Genomic DNA, 18,166 nt, shown 5'->3' with positions numbered 1-18,166 from the left:
ACGACATTGCCATTCTCTTCGTTCTTGTGTCGCCTTCGCATGCTCGTCTCTCGTCGCATCGATAATCGAGTGATTTGATACAAATGGCAGAAAGCGACCATTACGACGGGCGCGTTTCACGTTTTAGTAAACGATGCGCGATAAGTGATAGTTTGGTTATTAAAATGTATGGTCATGTTCGCGATGTTCTCATTATGCATATATACACTCATAGCAGCACTAAATACTTCTTAACAATAAAAAGAATAAAGATTAGAAAGTTTGTAATATGGAACTTACGACAATAAGTATGTCGTTTGCCGAAAAGCAATGAGATCAATGTATGCAATAAGCTTTTGTGTACGCTATTTATTTTTAACTTTGCGTAGGGTAAGTTAATGTAATCGTCCAAAAATCGAAAATGAAAATGTTTGCATATCTTCACGTTTCGAAGGTTTCTGAACATTTTGGCATACCTTAGCAAAAATGGATGGGTGTGTGTGTGAGAGAGTTTGTATTTTGTGTGGATACAATTTTTCGTCCACGATTTCGGGCGCACGGATCAACCGATTTGTAATATTCAAAAAAACATTTTATTTCCACTGATAAGAAAACGTGCTGATTAGTTTTTGTCAAAGGCAGGTCCAGCCGTTTTAGAAATACGGAACAAAGAGTGCGGAAAATGAAAATCGAATTTTTGAGAGCGCGGAGCATCTGATTCGAATTATTCAAAAAACATTCAATTGATAATGATGGGAAAAAGTGATGATTAGTTTTTAGCAAAAACAGGTTCAGCCGTTTTAGATATAAGAAGCTAAATGTGCAAAAATGGGATTTTTTGAGAGAACTAAGTATCCGATTTGAATGATTTAAAAAACCTTTTGCAAACGAACGACCTCACAAATCAGCTCTCCGTCAGAATCAATATATAATTACTAATAATTAGTATTTGTACATTAATTTGAATTATACATATCTCCTACTAAATATTTGCGGGGATGCGTTCCATAAAAATACCGCAAATAAAGAATCCGTATATCCAAGATGGTAATAGGAGACACGTTCCAAGGCGACAAAGTAGAGAAAAATGTATATACAAAAAAATCATTTTTTGAACATTTTGATTAATTGTGTCTAGGCTAAGGCAATGGTTTGAACAATTTTGTAATATTCTTTTGCTTGGCAGTTTTTAACCGATTCTTCAATTCAAACTGATACCCAGCAGTCACATAAAAAAAATCACTCCTAATAGTAAGTAAGGCTTTATTCTATAGACGAATCAATATTCAAATAGAAATCGCACAGATTAGGTACTCGCTATTTTTAAATCTTCATTAATATTTTTCAAATGAAATGTCACGTTTTGCTTGTGCAATCATTTGAATTGATATTTTTCAACGGGTTTGGAATGTTTTGTTTCATGTTGGTTTGAGTCGAATTTTACTATAAAACATAACTGCAACATTTAAAAATATATTTTAATCATTGAGTAATAAATAAGGTTGTTTTCATTCTGTTTGGTTATACATATTCCCAAAAACACAGATAGCGCCAAAGACGGTTAAGGCAATGAAGGCGGCTTTCGTCAAACTTTTTAATTAGTTGAAAATGACAGCATTCAAAAGAGATATTGTGTTGAATGCACATAGAAATCCGCAAAACACAATTTTTTTAGATGCGAATATAGGAATTGACATACTTAAGAGTGAAGATTTAATAGCACTTCGATAAGCTGATTGAGGTGTCTATCTTACCTCGAGGCCAAGACCGCCTCTACGTGAAAAAAGGACAAGTTGCCCTGTTATCTGGGTACCGGATAACAATAGTTTTGCCTTGTACGTTTTTAAAAGCGCACATCAAGTTCCCAGGCCGAACACAAGCCCACAAACCAGATAATTATGGCGAAATTAGACAAATTTGGACAACATGCTGTAGAAGCCGATTGTTAACAGGACAGCAACCGAACGCAAAATAGATTTGTATGTTATACTAGTTCTTGTAACTATAGTCTTGAAAATAAAATTTAATAATTTGTTTTCAAAGTATTTAATATTTGAAATAGGATTGAATTTATAAAACTTAAGATTAGTTTTTTTATTAACGAAAGTTTAATATAATTAAAATAAATGTGATATCAAATAATAGTAGGTCAACTACCAATTTCATCGACTACTGGCCTCCAATAAAACCCAGAGTATCATAAGAAATGCAATGTTTGACAATAGATGTTGTTAAATCAGCAGTTAAATTTCAAAATATAATTTAACTTGATTATTGCTAGGTAAATCATAAATCAGAGCATTACGATTCTAGTGTGCACAATGTGAATCAATTATATATGCAAATGTGTTCAAAAATGAATATAATTAAGTAAAAATGTCGAATATTCGTTACAAATGACAATCTGCGTTCTTGTAGAAAAAGTAAAAGGAATAATGCTTCAATGTATATATCCCTAAAATTAAGATGATGTAAATTTCTCTATTATCAATTCTCTACTTTCCTCGTGGCATTTTCAGGCATCAAAATTTCGGTTAAACGGGTAATGGGCATAAATGAGTTAAGGCGGTTCCGCGTTTTCAATTAGGTATTCATCGACGGCTGAGAGGCATCCGGCTGTGGCAACTAGACCCCCCGTATATGGGCGCGGCAAATGGCCCGCGCTCGAGGGCGCGGCCGGTAACAGCGCGTGCCGATTCGCACCGTCCCATTGCCAGAGCTTTCTGCCAGGCGAACAGTCGCATTCTGAACTTGCGTTCGCCTGTTCCTTCAATGCCTTCGTAGATTATCATTCCCGAAATTCTAATGAAGCATTTTGAAGCCATATCAAACAGTAAAGAGAAAGTTTTAGTTACGGTTGGTTTTTAAATGTAATAATTTTAATTCAGTACCTGATAAAATATTATGCAAAAATTAAATGCTTGAACATTGTTATGAACATCCTTCCATGCGAGTAAAAATAAGCTATATTTACCTTTCTTATTAGTTTGTAATTCTTTAAAATCATTTAAATTTGTTTGATGTACGTTTTGCAATAAAGCAGAATTCCCCGAATAGAAAGCTCTTTACACTTGATTGAATGAAGTTACAAATGTTCAGAGGATTATTTCTTCGGTGTATTTAATTTAAGTTATACACGAATACTTGAAATAAGTATGAATTTTGAAAAAGTTCAAATTACAAAATTGTAATCGGTGCCTGAACAATTTCGCAATATCTCACATTCAAATGTTTGACTTAATAACACGTTAGCTGAACGCAAACACCAAAGTTCGCATATTCATGCATATATTTATTCACAAAAGCATTTATATGAAAATGCGTATATGCTATCATCTATGGGTAAACAATGAATTTCTTACTTTTCGTTTAATACATTTTTTCTAACGAATAATTGTATTTTTTTGTATTTCATACACCGATATGTGTATGATTTCCATGATGGGGTTGTTGACTTCATTGCGATCGTACTCTCTGCGATGTTGTATGTGACAATGTTCCACCGATGAAGGTCGTGTGGGCGGAGCGCCTCGGTCAAGAACAAGCGAAATGCTATCCCAGGGCATCAGATGTTTTTTATCATATATTTTACTATACACCACAAATCTTGATATTATCAAAAATTATGGGACCTATTCTACCGTTAATTAAAACAATGGTATAGCGAGGCTTTATTACGTAGCGCTTCTCATATAAAATGATACTAAATACTATCAAAATACCATTGCAAAAAATGCAACTTCACTCACCACATCACAAAGATGCAGTTATGATAACATTGTTTTTTTTTTGACATTTGTGCGTTTCCTAGGTTAGGTTTTCTATCGAAGACGCCTGACTGGCCAGCAACCACATGACATTTTGATAGTATTTAGCTGCTAAATTTTAGCACCTTTTTGTATGAGAAGCGCTACGTAATATAGCCTTGCCATAACATTAGTCCAAGTCAAAACCTCAATTTTATTTAAAACGCAAAAAATTAATTAATAGTTCATAACTATTTTGTATTTCTTACTAGCAGATGTCCATGAATAAAAAGCACTGCATTAAATTATTCTACTAAAACAAACATATAACTACGGTTTTTTTTCAATTTCAAAACCGAAATGATAACTTTTAAGTAGTTATGCAAATCTGAAGTTGTAAAAATCAGTCTATTTTTTATCTAGATCGTTTAATTGGAATTAGTAAGAATGAACGCAAAACTTTCCATATATTTTTATGTTTTTTTTTCGCTTTTAAGGCTTGTATAAAGTTATGAACAATTCTCTTTATGTTGCAAGTCGAGTCTTGTTGTCTAAAGCACTTGTGCCAAGCAGTCAGAAAGTACTTTTGCATAGTTTTTTTGCACTTACGTTAATTTGAAAATGGTATTTCGAAATTATTCAAGTGAGAGGCAAATTTAACCCACTTTTATATTTAATTTACTCAACCGTAATGTCTCATATAAGCATACTCGTCAAATATATCATGTTCAGATATTTGATTGGCTGTGATAATTTTAAAATCAAGTAATCGTGAAGATTCATTTTCAGTCAATACTTTTCAACAATTCGGAACTATCGGGTACAAAAAACTTGAAACCGGTACAAATTTTGTTTCTAGGAAAAAGCTTAATCCGGGACTATCCCGGACAAACAGGGACGTATGGTCACTTAACGTAACCTATCATTCACTTGATGGTTAATTTTTACTTTAGGCCAATTCAAATAATATAACCATATTTTAATGTGATAGATACATATGTATCAAATTATTTATAGGTAGTTATACCAATTATTTGTTAAAACGTCGAACAATTAATTGTCATAATTCATCGCTGCCATTTTGTATTAGTTAATACGTTCTCATTTGTTTGATTAGCAGTTGAAAGAAAATACTCTCTAAAAAATAGATAATAGCACCGATCTCTTATCATTTGATCCTAAGTAACTTCCCGTAGGGTAAGTTGTGGTAATTAAAAAAATCAAAAACAAAAATGTTTATATATCTGTAAGTTTGAAAGTCTTCTGAACATTTTAAGGAAATATGTTTGTGTGTGTTCGTATGTGTGTGCAAATACAATTTTACATCGACAATTTCGAACATTCTGTTCCTATTGACGGGAAGAAATACCGGGCAAAAAATGCCAAAAATGGTAATTAAGTTTGTGAGAGAACAGAGCGTCTGATTTGAATGATTTAAAAAACATTTTACTTGTAATGACAAAATAAACAACTGGTAAAATCTTGGGCACGTCTAGCGGTTTCGGAAATACAATAAAAAAAGTAAAAAGGGGCTATCTGACGGTCAAAAATGATTATTAGACATATGAACATCAAATTATCAGATATTTTATAGAGATTTCAATAATAAGTACACATTTTGTTTGCATATCTATGGGTTCCGTACCGAGATTTATTTTGTTAGAGTATGGCGCGGCGGCGCTCACGAGCTTCAATTTTTCGTCTCTAAAACGGCAATGAGGCGCGTTTTCCTTGAAAATTTTTTTTTTTCAAAATTTTCACAAAAAAACATCATTTATTGGTAAAAGTCCAATTTTAGCAAAAATTGTAAAGCTATTAAAAACTTTAAATCATGATACGGAAAATTCCAGCAATTAGCCTTAAGGCGCAATGCCATGCACCACTAATTCTAAATATAATAGTCAATTACGTCACATAGACCAGCAGCATAACCGAAATGTACGTACGCGGCTAAGCTAAAAATCAGAATTGTAGCTGCTCCCCGGGCTCAACCGAGTAGAGGCGGCGAACGTTCGTTGTGCCTAACACCGCGCCACGTCGAACAGTATTCCTGGATCGAAATATAAACTACTTTGCGAAACGGTCACTACTCCGAGATGCAAACTCGGAGCCCCGAGGGCGTAGGCGTCCGGCAGTTCGATGAAACTCACCGTATGCGGGCGTTCCCGCGGCCTGCACATAGTCGGCTGGATGCGTACCCAGGCGTATCAGGCGAACAGACGCAAATTCAGCATATAGTTTATACTTTATATATACCTTGTAGAGATCGCGTAGTAGATTTCGTTAGATTTGGAGAATGAAGATCTACATCTGAAGCAAATTTTGCTATTACAATTTTAATCGCAATCTTTATAAAATATTAAACCTCCGTCGGTCGGATATTTATTCACCTTCGAACGGTTGGAGTGGTCTGGCTGGACCACCATTCATTTTACATACATTTATATAGGGTAAATGAGTTTTTGGTGTCTTATATATTAACGATTACTACTAATAAATATTTATAGTTTAGATTTTTTCTTTTTTTTACCGTCTTTTGCATGTGTTGAGCTTGCTTATAATAAAAAAATATATATTTTATATTATATTATATAAAGAAAATCAAAGAATATAAAAAAATGTTGCTTCTTTATTATTTTTATTTTTCTGTTTTATATCAATGAAAAATAATATTTATTCTTTTTCGGCTCCTTCGAAATAAATGTGAAATTCAAATGAAAATTAAATGAGGTGCGTCGCTTTTGAAATGAGCTGTAAAATTTAAGTTGAAAATATAATTTTACTACAGGTTTACAAAAAATTTTTCGAACGCAGTACGGCTAGAAAAATTGTTAATAATGTGCGCATTACTCATCCGATTTTCAATGTTTGCGATGACCAATAAGTTTAAAGTTTGGTAGGTTTTCAAGGAATTCTCGTCGTGAAAATACTAACATTCATGTTACAACACATAGCAAAGAATATATAAAATGCAGTTAGAATAGAAAATACCAGAAAAAAGACAAAATACAGGTTTACATATATCAAAAACCGTATATTTCATACAAAATGTATGGGTGGTCTAGACAGACCACTCCGACCGTTCGAAGTATAAAAATGTTAATATCCTTATAATTATCCTTCTGTTCATTTTTTCGTCCTGATTTTTTTATTGATCGACAGCTAATGAAATTTTAGGAAAAGTCAAGAAATTTCAAGTCGATAGGATTACTAGAAGTATTTTTTTTTAATTGAAGTCGAAAAAAGTCTGGCCAGACCACGCCGACCGACGGAGGTTAATTGTGTAGTTATGTCTTTTATAAAATGTTTAAGATAAATAAGAAATTTGAGTTCGAGAAAAATGTGAAGCAATTCTTTTTTATTGCAGTTTCAATTATAATTTACTAATAGAAGTTTCTTCGACCATTGTTATTTGTTATCATTATCAATTAAAAATCATTGAACGACGTAAATGATGTAAAAATCATTGAACTTCGTAAAACGTCTTAAAGTAACGGATGTGACGTAAATTGCTCATTGATTGTAAGTTTCTAATGCTTATATTGCTCTTTTGTGTATTTATATTGAGAAGAAAACAATTTTATTTATTTATATTTGTTTAGAGGTACTATTTATTGTTAATCATATATGAAATATTAAATATGATGTAACAAAAAAATAGTGATATTAAATTAGTTTATATATTTCACTTACTTTTGGTTATGTCACATTACAGTTGCACATGCCGCGGTAGACAGCCATTTTACTGATGTGTTTTACAGAGTGTTGAGATGATCAGGCGAACAGGCGCCACCTGAGCATACAGTCTTCTAGTATAGTGTAATTGAATGTCATCTGCCTGCAAGATTTTAAAATTGATAATAAAATAAAGGTTAATCATAAAATCAAACGTAGAATTTCATGCAGAGGAAACATAAATTATTAAAATTATATAAAGATAAAATAATAATTGACTGAGCTACACCTCAATAAAATATCCGTTTGCATTGATGTCTTGATCTCCATTAAACACGTGAAAATTATATATATATTTGTACAAAATGTATTTACTGAAAATATCTTGAAGGGTTTTCTGAATATATTTATTTTAATAATTAGTAATGTCTGTAAGACGTAAACTATTCTTACTTATACTAACTTTGGAATAGTATTGAATCAATCAAAACCAAATCATATTGAATAATACATGCCGCTTATAAAATCATACTTTTACATTTTTAAAAAATCAGGTGAAACGTAAATTCTGTATAAATATTCTTTAACATTAACCTAGCCTATTCTACAACAGCTAAAAGTACAATTTCCAAGATACATTATTAGTAATTGATTGATTTACAATAGTTGTATGTTACATGTGATATTTTTAATTGTTAACCTACCTTGCGGCATTAATACAATTTATTATGAGAATTTTATATATGTACATAGGTCTATTTGCTTAAATTGATGCATTTCATTGGGTTAGTACGAAAATAGCTTAAAAAACCATACTTTATTATTATTAGTGAGAGTAATATTGAAATACATAGAGTGTTGCTGAATTTTATGAAGGATTGTAATATAAAATTGTAGAGATTTACGGAAATCAAGTTAATGATGATAAGTTATTATTATTATTTTTTCTTCAGTTTTGTTATTATTATTATTATTTTTTGTATATTCATACAGAAGTAATATTTTGTAATGTATATTTTTATAGTAGGTAATATGTATTCAATTGATATTGTCTGTATAGAACGAGGCCATTTTAATAAAATAAAATAAAATAGAAAAAACTTAGCCTATTAAATCGCTAATTGTTCTATACCAAATAATAAAAAGAAATAAACAGTTATTTAATTATTTGCGCTAATTAAATTACGATAGCGACGTATTTAGATAGACAGTTCGATATGAACACAAAATACACCCATTCCAATAATAAATGTGCCTGATCGCCTGGTAGTCGTGATCCCCGTAAAACATCAGTGAAACAACCTGGCTGTACAACGAAGATCTCCAAGCATCTCCACAAAATGAAGGCTTTTTGATTTACATTTTTTCGTTTCTTTATAAAATAAAACAATAAGCAAATTATTATTATCAAAAATATTCATTAAAGTAAATGGAATAGAAATATAAATATATTCATGCTTTGTGTGTATATGAATATATATTGTAAGCATTTAAATCGTATGCCAATACTGATAGATGGATGTGATAAAAGAATTATATTAAAGAATAAGATTTAAAAACAATTGTTATTCTTTGAAAATATTATGTTTGGAAATTATAACTTGTACATTTACATTGTTATCCATTTTGAAGTTCTTTCAAAGGAATCCTTCGGAGTATAAGAACAAAATATAAAACTAGTAATAAACTATATAGATATGAAATAAATTAATCAATCACTTAAGATTATTCGAGAAAGTGAATAAAGTAATTCTGATCATTCCAGAGAGAATCAATGAGCAGCGTGTGTCAAAATGTCAGCCAATGCCGTACCAGGCGAACAGTGGTAACTAAAATAAGCAATGATTGTTAATACGCGGCACTTGAATATTCAAATTAATTTTCAGCACAGTTTATTATATAAAGACTTGGATTTTTTGCTTATTTAGAAAATTACGTTTTTGATTATTTAGAAAACGATTGTTGAGAGACAATACATATGAGTCAATTATGAAGGAATATCAAAATAAAAGAAAAGGAAGAACGTACTTTTTCATCAGGTCTTTTATTTATAAATCGATTAGATAATTAATTTTTCAAGCGACAAAATTATTTTTGGTACCTTAAAACCTACTTTTTGATATAAAATATAGAAATAAGTAATAATATAAAGAAAATCGTATATGTATTTCAAATATATATGTGCTCACAAATATAATAAATACAAGAAGTTACAATTGATTGTAAAAATGTTTTTGACAATTAATGGTTATTCGACAAACATGTTTGTATATTGACTTTAGCAATGCTATTATCTTATTTTTCTTGTTATACTTTGCTGATTCGAATACTTTACGTTTTGAAAATAAATCTATTTTTTTCTATACATTTACATATAGAAATAAACTTTTTTACGTTTTACATGGTATTCGGTTTACATGTTTTATTAAACTAAATTTATCAATTTCACATTTACATAAAATTATAAACACTAAACTATAACTCGCTTATAACTACAATAACACATTCATTGTTTTAGTGTCAACATACAACACTACAAAATGTATGTTGCATTAAGAATTCTTAGTAGTAGTCCATGTGTATGATGGAAACATGTAGATGAGATGGAAACTCCCCGTTTTATGATCAAAACTAAATTTTATGTGTGTATAAGCTAGTTTGTTTAAAATACAAATACAAAGAGCGTCATTGTTTTTAAACTTTGTTTTAATTAGTGTTAATATATAATCGATAGCGTAAGTTTATTCAAGGTGAGCAGATAACAGAAATATTTTTTATTATTGAAATAAATTAATATTCTTATAATTTATCGAATGTGTTTGATACTCAATATATTAATATTTATTTTTCGTTCAATACATCATATTAAATACTGAAAAAAGGGCTTTTTTAGTAATTTTTGTTTAGCACGGGTTTTCCATGCAATAGTAAATTTTTAGAGATACACGTTTTTTTTATGGAACCTATCTTCCCTGTAAAGCGAGAAATAGATGTACTTTTTAGTTTATCATATTACAGATTATTTTATAACATTATATCTAGATTTTTATCTAAAATAATAAAAAATAATAATAATTAACTTCCCGTAGGGCAAGTTATAGTAATCGCAAAAAAATCGAAAATGAAAATTTTTATATATCTTTACGTTTCAAAGGTTTCTGAACATTTTGGCATACCTTAGAAAAAATGGATGTATGTGTGTGTGTGTGTGTGTGTGTGTATGTATGTATGTATGTATGTATGTATGTATGTATGTATGTATGTACCTTTGTGTATGTATGTGCGGATACAAATTTTCGTCGACGATTTCGGGAACACGGATCAACCGATTTGAATAATTCAAAAAACATTCGATTTGTATTGATAAGGAGACGTGCTGATTAGTTTTTGGTGAAGGCAGGTCTAGCCGTTCCGAAGATACGGGGCAAAAAGTGCCAAAAACGGTACCGCCGTTTTTAAGAGAACGGAGCGTCCGATTTGAATAATTCAAAAAACAATATACTTGTATTGACAAGATGTAGAATTGATCAAATTTTCATGAAGGCAGGTCTAGCGGTTTTGGAGATCTAAGGAAAAAAGTAAAAAACTAGCTGTAAGTGGAATTCTGTCTTAAGGCAATTAGGGCATCGTGCCTTAAGGCAAATTGCTGGAACTTCCCGTACCAAAAATTATTATTTTTTTTAAAAACGATTAACATTTTTGAAAAAAAATTAATTAAAAAAAAATAAGATTCTGAGAAACTATAAATTTGACAAAAATTACTTTTTTTGAAAAAAAAAATTTATATGAAAAAAAAATTTTTTTTTGAAAAAAAATTTTTTTTGGATACAAAAAATTTTTTTGAAAAAAATGTTTTCTTCATTTTGACATATTTGGAAATTCTGAACTTTTTTCAAAGCAATCGCACTGCTTGAACTGCATAGAGACGAAATGTCAAAGCGCGCATGTGCCGCGCCGCCGTCTAACGCATAAGCATTGGTACGGAACCCATAAAAATGTAAAAAAAAATATTTTATTGTTAAAATCTCTATAAAATATCTGATAATTTGATGTGCATATGTCTAATGATAATTTTAAACGCCGAATGGCATTATTTTTACTTTTTTCATTAGATCTCCGAAACCGCTAACCTGCCTCCATGAAAATTTGATCAATGCTACATCTTGTCAATACAAGTAAAATGTTTTTGAATATTCAAATCGGACGCTCCGTTCCTTAAAAAACGGAGGTACCGTTCTTGGCATTTTTGCCCCGTATCTTCGGAACGGCTAGACCTGCCTTTGCCAAAAACTAATCAGCACGTTCTTATCAATACGAATCGAATGTTTTTGAATTATTCAAATCGGTGATCCGTGTTCCCAAAATCGTCGACGAAAATTTGTATCCGCACATACATACACACACATACATACATACATACATACATACACACACACACACACACACACACACACACATACATCCATTTTTTTAAGGTATGCCAAAAGTTCAGAAGGTTTTGAAACGTCGAGAATGCAAAAATTTTCATTTTCGATTTTTGCGATTACTATAACTTTACCCTACGGGAGGTAAAAAATGCCATTGGGCGGTTAAAAATGATCATTAGACACATGCACATCAAATTATCAGATATTTATAGAGATTTTAACAATAAGTATAATTTTTTGGGTTCCGTATCAATGCTTATGCGTAGACGGCGGGCGCGGGCACTTGCGAGCTTTGACATTTCGTCTCTATGCAGTTCAAGCAGTGCGATTGCTTTGATAAAAGTTCAAAATTTCCAAAATATGTCAAAATGAAGAAAACATTTTTTTAGAAAAAAATTTTTTGTTTTAAAAAAAAATTTTTTTTACTCAAAAAAAAAATTTTTTTTTTAAATAAAAAATTTTTTTTTCAAAAAAAGTAATTTTTTGTCAATTTTATAGTTTTTCAAAAATCTATTTTTTTTAAGTAAATTTTTTTCAAAAATGTTAATCGTTTTTGAAAAAATAATAATTTTTGGTACGGGAAGTTCCAGCAATTTGCCTTAAGGCACGATGCCCTAATTGCCTTAAGACAGAATTTCACTTACAGCTAGTTTTCTGACACCTTTGATAATATATCTATTCAAAATGTGTAAACCAAAGAAATTATTTTGTGATATGTGCCAGTGCCAGTGCCGGTGTCCTTTATTCTCTACATAATATTTGTGAGGTTTAAGATTGTATGCATGGTGATACGGGAGTGACATGTGTATTGGGTCGTCCAATCGAGAATGCGACTGGTGCCCTGGTTCGTCCCGTTGTTCAGAAGAACTACAAAGAAGCTCGAACGTTCGGGAGTGTGTGATTTCGTACGCATTTATAACGTACGTACACGCGTCGTCACGGCGGTATGCGTCCTGTCTGCAAGTGTTTGATAAGGCAAACAAGCGACGCCATATCACTACACGACCAAAACATAGGCCTTTGACTAGGTATTGAATACTGTGTATTCCGTTTCCGATACATAGATGTGTATCACTGATTTCAGTGCAAGAACTGGGATATCACAAAATTTATCAATTGTGATGTTTACAAAAGCTTTTTTAAATTGACAAAATAAAGCACTGGTTAAATGTTTGTGAAGACAGGGCCATCCAATTTTAGAGATCCAATGAAAAAAGTAATGAAAAATGCCATTTGGCGATCAAAAATGATCGTTAGACATATGCACTTTAAATGATCAGATATTTAATAGAGATTTTAATGAAATATGGATTTGTTTGCATTCTTATGAGCTCCATACTAATTTTATAAAGCTTAACCGTTAGACTACGGCGCGGCGCTTGCGCGCCTCGATATTTCGTCTCTAAAACAGCTATGCCTGGCAATTGCTTTGAAATTTTCAAAAAATAGCACCACTAATTGAGTTGATCTTTATTTTTGAGAAAAAATCGATATCCCTACTGCATGATATCAGATTTCACGCAACGCAGGTTTTGAACCCGTGTACCTTGTGGTTGCAGTGGGGAAGACTGAACGCTCAATTGCGCCACATCATTTGTTCTACGTCAACCTGTACCAAGCCAATTAATAAATTGACCAATCTCAGATCATCAGTTTCGTGAGTGTGCTCAGCTGGGTAGTCTGGCTTTACATTTACAATTACAAATACTATTCAACAATATTTAAAACATAATATACTCTGATAATTTATTCAATTGTTTTGCTTATAATTAGATCAATATCAGAAAAATAATATGAATATAAAAAATTACAAATTACACAAAAATTACATCTACTATTCTTATTGAGATAATAAAAAATATATAAACAAAATGTTTCAAAGCGCAATTTAAAGTTTGCAGTCTAAACATGCATATGAGCTTATGTGAGTTAATAATTATATTCTAATTTAAAAGTGTAGTTGTAAGAAACAAACTAATACTTTATTATAAATTAATTCTATATTTTTAAAATGAAAAAGAAAGCAATAGAATCCTAATAAAACATTAAAAATGATTTATTTAAACTAATTTTAATTTCAATAAGTATGAGAAATTAAATCGATAGAAAAAATGATTTAAATGCCAGGATGCGTGGTCGATTAATGTTATTGAAATGGAAGTGACGCGCACGATGTGCACCAGGCGCTACCAGGGTTTCAGGAGCATTTCAAGTGCATATATGGTACTAGGAATTATATATGTTACCAAGTGAAGATTGCCTTTCAGAGCATTACTGTGAAAAAATTAAGTCAAAAATACTAATTTGATATATGCCAAAATTAAATCACAATTAGAAAGGAATACTATTGGACAGCCTTCTAATGATAACAATATGTTAAATCTAACATAATAATTACTAACTAATGAAATAGACAGACTGTAATTCATATAAAAATTACAAAATCATAATGATAACGTATTTCTCTAAATTTTAACCTGCCTATTTTGCCTGATTGAGAGTCAATTTGGGTAAGGGATTACTATGAAAAAACGAAAGAAATATTTAAACAGAATGACTTGAAATTGTTATGTATATCACATAAAAGTCCAAATGAGTAAAATTGACACGCTCCGTCAGTCTAGTGTTAAACTCACTGTTTTCACAAAGTTTTATCAGTCGGTTTAAATTATTGATAAGCACCTTCGTTTTTGTTGCTGTTATATAGAATACTAATTTCAAGAAATAAGTATCGTATATAATAAACAAAGAAATTACTGTAAAAATCATGACATTGGTGGTTTCTTCTTAAAATAAATACAAAAACTGCGAGAAAATAGAAATATTATAATACAAATTCTTTAAACAATTGAACAAATCTAACAATGGTGCAAAAAAATTCTGAAAATGATCAAAAAACAACATTTTAATTGAAGCCGAAAAAAATATAAGTTTAAATAAAACTCAAAATTATTTAAAACAGAAAAACAGATAAATGTATAATTTTGAAGACTTTATGCAATTTTTACTGATAAGTTTAGCAGAGCTTATTTAGTGCTAAACATGTGTAAACCAAGAATAAATGCAAATTCAATTTCAATTTTTATATTTAAAGTATTATAAATATTATTTTTTTCAAGCAAAATATTTGGCTTCTTAATATAATTGTAGCTTATTACAAATATGCAATTGTATTGTTTAACAAAATTAAATCATGAACTACGAACAAATCATTTTATAATAATATACCAAAGTAAAAGGATTAAATAGTTTAAAAGTAATTTATTAGTTAATTAATGAAGTAAAATATTGATAAAAGCTCATTATAAAAAGCTGAGAAATACTCATTATCATGTAACAGCTATCATAAGTTGCTCACAGTTTGATGGTCAAACGCATTCAGTCTCTATCAATAAATAACGACGCCTTTCTATGACGCGCGCTTGCTAGATAGTTCTGCTTAGAAATGACCGGTGAATGTTGCCCTGGTAGATTGTACAGTCTTAGACCTAGACGCCCCCTGTTCATAATGCGAATTTAATAGTTCCGGTGGGCGATAGAAAAGATGTAGTGTTGACATTTATCTAGGAATACCACGTACCATCGATCATGTGTGGTCAATGTTTTGGATTTGAAGAAAAATGTGACCATGATACAACAAACCATAGAGCAGAAGAGAAAACCTGAAGGTGAAATAGCACTATCACTCCCGAGAACGCGTTTGTAGCGTTGCCTATAGTGTGCTAGGTGTACGCTTGTACAGGTGGAAAATATAGAGAATGGATTAAGCAAAGAAGTTTTGTATATTTGAGTAATTGTTTCGCTTAATATTTTTTATTAAAAGAATTTTTATTTTTACAATATTCCAGTTAATTACGAGACGAGAATTTTCTTTGGATTATTAGATAATATTAATACTATGTTAATGGTAATTAATATGAAACAGTATTAAACATAATCAGTACATCTCCATATCAATAGAAATTCGAATGTTTTTTGAATTATCGAAATCGGTTGATCTGTGTTCCCAAAATAGTTGACAAAAATTTGTATCCGAACATACACACACACATCATTTTTTAAGATCTGTAAGATATGTCAAAATGTTCAAAAACCTTTGAAACGTAATGATAAATAAAAAAATTATTTTCGATTTTTTGCGATTACTATAACTTACCCTCCGAGAAGTTACGTGGAATGTTTTGAAATTCATATTTTATTGATTAATATTGATCAAAAATATTCAAGAATAAATTCGATATTAGTTATGAATTTATTGGATCCGGTTCGTTTGAACCAACTTTGTTTGAATCGATTATTTAATAACGTGAATTATAGAAAGAGCTCATCCAAGAAAATGATGGCGAATCTGTTAAAACAGTACATTTTTCGCGGATAATATCGAAGGACCAGATATAATTAGTTAGTGACTAAATCAGGCCAATAAAAGATGATGTTTAGTTTAAAATGTTATATATTTAGATAAAATTGTACGTTGTTAAAGATTGATTGATTGATTTTATATGTTTGAATGTAAAGTTAATACTTGTTACTTATATGACATTTAAGATTTTACTGATTTTACTGAACTGAAGTTTCAGTTGATACTAATTTACAAAATTTTGATGATTTTATACTATCTTTTTATTGGTTTATTTTTGGATGCAAGCGTAACATTCTTGTCCAATCAGCTATTGACCTGTAATTTAGTTAGGGCGAGTTCAGAGAATATAATTTCTTAGTAAGACGGATTAATGATCGAGGGATTATTTATGAACAGGATACATATTACAATATAAAAGATTATTTAATACTTCGAAAGAGTGCAATAAAAGGGATTATGCTCTATTATTCTATTACACCAGAGTTAAGCCTTAGTCGTTAACAATATTTAATTAAGAGGATTTGTAATATTTCAAAGTCAAATACTTATCATTTTAATTATCAGGCTTACACAAGCCTACTATAGCTTAGCAAAGAAGTTGTGAGATCAAACTCATAACAAAAAAAACTCAGAAAAAAATTAATGACCTATAAAATCTATTGACAACTTAAAAACACTTTTTATTGTTTTCTATTTTCTTTTTTTTCTCATATAATAATGCATCATTACATGTAGTTCACAAAATTAGATCCTTTTCTATTTTATTAATAATTGAAAGTCTAATGCATAAAACAGTATCATAAATCATGATGTGTGCATAAAAGCATAAAAAATCATTACGCACTAAAATATTAAATTAATTTTGCTCATAATATCGCATGTCAGCATTCTCGGTTTATTTCATACAACTCGGTAACGTGCTCAAATCATGACCCGTACAACACGTTTCAGTCTACCAGGAGAACAGACGCAAATTCGTCAAGCTGCGAGCGAATGAAGAGCCACGTATTTTACGTCACACATCCCACGTAGCTGTGACGTATTCGGCAAACGTAACATACGTGGGCTTGTAATAATTATTAGCATGTATTCAGCTTGAATATAAAAATTATTGAATTGCGCGCCGACCATGAGGTCAGTGAGGAATCCTTATCAAAAATGTCTTTTGATTGAATTAGTTTAACTAGCAGTGTATGGCATCGTGCCTTAAGGCAAATTGCTGGAACTTTCCGTACCGTAATGAAATACGAGGAATATTAAATGTTTTCAAATAGATTATTATAAATACTGTAACTTATATCTTCACAGAAAAGTAGATAAACTTAATATAAATAAATAAATTTAATCAATCGAATTTAAAATGAAGAGCATTGTCTAATATTTATAGGAATTTTATAAACTGAATAGCAAAGTTAAAATTATTTATTTGAAGAATATAAGTGAGCTTTGGAATTTTAGTTAGAATTAAAATTAAAATTCGAATTATTTTCGATATTCAAAAAATTTTTTTTTGGTAATTAAAAAAATAATTTTATTTCCTAAAAGCAATCGTTTCATCAACACGAGCAGAAAGTTTTTTTTAATTATTCAAATCGGATGCTTAGTTCTTTCAAAAAATGCAATATTTTGAACATTTAGCTTGGTATCTCCAAAACGGCTAGACCTGCCTTTGCCAAAAACTAATCACCTATTCTCCCCGTCATTACGAATTGAAAATTTTACGGATCATTCAAATCGGATGCTCCACTTCCTCAAAAACTCGATTTCTATTTTCGGCGCTCTTTGCTCTGTATCTCCGAAATGGCTGGACCTGCCTTAGCCAAAAACTAATCAGCACATATACCTATCAATAGGAATCGAATGTTTTTTGAACCATTTAAATCGGTTGATCTGTGCAGACCAAAACGTGGACAAAAAATGTATCCATACATACATACACAAACACACACATCGATTTTTTCTCATTATGAGGTATG

At 30.6% G+C, this 18,166-nt stretch overlaps 1 long non-coding RNA gene across 1 annotated transcript in view; it reads right to left on the bottom strand.

The window, feature by feature from the left end:
- LOC113376981 overlaps positions 1-18,166 on the bottom strand; it is a 123,956-nt gene that overhangs the window by 53,547 nt on the left and 52,243 nt on the right. The window contains exon 2 of the long non-coding RNA XR_003367078.1: positions 7,419-7,563. This is a non-coding gene — a long non-coding RNA (uncharacterized LOC113376981). The remainder of the gene's footprint in view (positions 1-7,418; positions 7,564-18,166) is intronic.

Source organism: Ctenocephalides felis, unplaced genomic scaffold (genome assembly GCF_003426905.1).
Source record: "Ctenocephalides felis isolate EL2017-DRISC unplaced genomic scaffold, ASM342690v1 CF-g0.4_SCAFFOLD_01886, whole genome shotgun sequence".
Taxonomy (NCBI): Eukaryota; Metazoa; Arthropoda; class Insecta; order Siphonaptera; family Pulicidae; genus Ctenocephalides; species Ctenocephalides felis.
The sequence above is the reverse complement of the archived record's forward strand: the minus strand, read 5'-3'. Positions and strand labels throughout refer to the sequence as shown.